The sequence below is a fragment of the Dipodomys merriami genome, unplaced genomic scaffold (genome assembly GCF_024711535.1).
Source record: "Dipodomys merriami isolate MVZ:Mamm:240054 unplaced genomic scaffold, mDipMer1.0.p SCAF_18, whole genome shotgun sequence".
Classification (NCBI taxonomy): domain Eukaryota; kingdom Metazoa; phylum Chordata; class Mammalia; order Rodentia; family Heteromyidae; genus Dipodomys; species Dipodomys merriami.
In genome coordinates, this window is record NW_027203159.1 from 22,636,899 (window position 1) to 22,640,675 (window position 3,777).

Sequence of the window (3,777 nt, forward strand, 5' to 3'; positions counted from 1 at the left end):
CTATTATCCCCTCAAATCCATTTGGCCTCAGATAGCTTTATCCAATTTACAAGATGTAAAAATTTTGAAACATGGTTCTATGGAGTATGCCAAATATACTTATCTTCCAGGATTGGTTCCATACCTTAGCTATGGTAAATAAGGAGACAATGATCATAGTAGTGTTAGTATGTGTATTGTGTGCTACCATGTGATCCTTTGTGGCAATGCAAAGGAAGGAGATTATTGAATGATAAAGGAGTTCCCTTTTTAATATGAGGAACACGAGAGTGTTTACAAAGTTGGTGGAAATTGGTCGATATTCATAAAACAGTCTAACAATGTTCCTATTTGGTCACATACATGCGAGCTACTGATTTGATTTCTTTTCAAAACCTGTCCTATTTTAACAGGAGTAACTAGGAATCTCAGTGTATTTTTCATTTGCATTCCTTTGTCTGAAATTTTCAGACAAACTGGATATTAATGCAAGGAACCTCTTTTGTTCTTTAGTAGCAATATTTTATGTTAGTCATGAATCATGTGCTACATGATCAAGCTAATATAAAAACTTTGTTACTAGTTACATTCATTCTTTTATTTCCTTAGTAGGCATTTGTATATTGACAGCCAAATTAAAGATAATAGCATATATCAACAGATAGTATCATAGATTAAAAACTTAAAAGAGAATATGAATATTCATAATATAAAATTCAAAAGAAGATGCATCAAATGGGACAAATAAAATTAATGTGTTTTTAAAAAGCATCGAATGTGAAGATAGAATAATTGTCAGTAATTTTTTTCCAGATAATGCACTGTAATTTTGGATTGAACAAATATCTTACCAAAATTCAAAGAAAATTATCCAAACAAATGAGAAGGTGCAGCACTATAGCCATGTGTCTTAAAGGCTTAAAGCAAACTCATATTTATTCTCAGTTTTGATGTATTCATGCTGCTAATAAATACAAAACTTTTGATATACATGGGAATTATTTTCATCACTATGATGGCCAGAAATACTGAATTTGTCCTCATGTATCTATTGGTCATTCTTATTTCATACCCAGAGAAATCCTTTGTATACTTTAGTCCTCATATAAATGGGGTGGTTGTTTCTTGGTGAATTTGATTTTGTAGTGATTAAATCTTGTGAACACTTGAGCCCTTGCATGTTGTTTTGTTAAATCTTCAACAGATGGGGTCCCAAACTGTGGACCTCTCACTATCTCTCATTGAATGCAGTCCCAGATATTCAACACTCTTTGCTTCATTCTATCTGTATTTTTATTTAGTAAGTTTAGCTCTGAGAATCCAAGTCAATATGGCATCCTGTATTCCTTACAATCATATTTCATGATACTTACACCTAATTTGAGGTCTTTGATCCATTTGGACTTGGTTCTGGCCCAAGTTCAAATACAATGATCTACTTTCAATTAACCATACACATATAGCTATTTTTATGTGCACCTATTGAGAAGATTATCCCTTTTCTGTATCTGATGATTTTGGCACCTTAATCAAAATTTAGGTGGCCATAAGTCTTTAGGGTGATCTCTGTGTCTTTATTGATTTTCCATTGGACTTTAGGCCTATGTATGTGGTAGTATTAAGTAACTGACTAATTCCTCATTTGTGTGTGTGTGTGAGTGTGTGTGTGTGTGTTTTGGGTTGTTTCTGTGTGTTTAATAGTAGAGTTTGGAGTGCAGTATTGACATTCTTGCTATGTTTATCCAGCTAAAGGTTGCTTTATGGATCTTGTATATTTCATGTGATTTTCTACATTTAATTTTCTCATTCATTAAATAATGTTTTAGGGATATTAATCAGTACTGATTTGAATTTACATGTAGCTTTGGGCGGTTTTCCAAATTTATTGATGTGAATACTTCCAGTGCAGAAGTGTCTGCTGGATTGAATTAAATGAAATTAAAATATATTTTAATTTCTATTTTCAGATGATTAATGAGTTCCTCATAGAGTTCCTTCACTTCTCTGCTTATCTGAAGTTCTTGTTATTTTCTTTTTCTTTTGGAGCGTATCACAAAAGAAATTGGTTTTGTGGTTTAAGCTTCATTCTCACTTGGGGAATAAAGAAATGCTGCTGATTTCTGTGAATTTGTTGTAAACTCTGTTCGTTTGCCAAAAGTTTAGAATAGCCACAGGAAATTAGGATTGTAGCCTATAAAACTTCTTTCAATAGAGGATCAAGTTCTCTGCAAAAAAGTAGAGATTCATTTCTTCTTTCCTTGTTTGTGTCTCCTTTTTGGTTATGCCTTACTGCATTACTTCAGCTGGCAATTCCAATTCTTTATTGAAAAGAAGTACAGAGAAGGGATTCATTCTCTTATCCTTAATCATAGTGGAAATGGCTTTCCTTTTTCAGCATTAAGTAGGATTAACTGTAGGATTGTCATATGCAGACTTTATTATATTGAGGAATATCCTGTTGGTTTCTATTTTCTACATAGTTGTCATAAAAATGTGGTGTAGGATCTTATGTGATTGATGTGCTTCTTCCTGTTGATGTATTGAATTACATGGATTGACTTGCATATATTGAATCAAATTTGCCCTCTGGTATGATTCCCCTTTGGTAACAATTTGTGGTTATTTTATTATTTTTCACATGTACTCTCCAGAAATTTATTAAGAACTTTGCAGTGATGTTAAAGCACAAAATGTTTCGACAGCTCTTTTATTGATGAATCCATAGCAGGCATTTTTGTGCAGTATCCTGAGCTCTTATTGCAAGTTCATTGTGAAAGTTCTCTGTTTCATTAAGGATTTTAGGATTATAATAGAGAATTTTCTTTTGAAGGACTTTGACCTGTGAACCCTTTTTGTTTATTTTGCTAGGTTTTCCCAACATTCCCTTTTCCTCTTCTGAATCTTGATTCTGTCATGAGGTTCAATAGCCCATCTCTGGTTTCACTCATTTGAGTACATTCTCTCTGCATCTCTCTTCCATCACACTCTCTCTTCTCTCTCAGATTTGCCTAGGGTCTATCAATTAATGTTAATATGTTCACATAACCTACAATTGGTTATTTAGACCTTGTATGACTTTTAGGATGGATATTGTTAATTTTAACTATCGTCTTTTCTATATGTGTAATCCTTGGTGTATTTATTTCCTCTCCTATTGCTACTAAGTTAGACCAGAGAAGTTGAGTAGAAATAAACAAGGATAATTCTAAATTTCTTTTGATTTCTTCTTCATAAACTTTATTAGGTTTTGCTTTTACATATTGTAAGGGAATCTTCTAAAGAAGAGCTGTGGCCTCCCACAACACTTCTTTTGTTTAAATATGTTTCTTAATTGTGAAAATACAGTATAGAGGGGTTACAATTACATGAGTGAGGTAATGAGTACATTGGTTATCAAGCATTTTTGCCTCCACTTTGTTTTTCCCCTTACTGTCCCTGCCCTCCCTTCTGCACCCCTCCACCCAACCCCATCAAAGTTGTAAAGTTCATCTTTCGATATAACGTTTTGGACATCTCATTGTTGCAATGGGTACACCTGTATCCTTTTCCCTCCCAAGTTGTACTAACATCAAATACAGTGAAAATAGGGGTTATACCATTGGGGAGGGACATACAAAGCAACAGAGAAATATCTTATAAATATGTTAGAAACAATAGCAAGAAAGAAAAGCCATCTGAATCTTTTTCTTCAGGTTCATTTCCCTTATCTGACATATACTAGTAATTTTAAATAAGGGAAATCATGGGACCAATGTTTCTTTGGGCCTGGCTTACTTCACTTAATGTAATTTTTTCCAA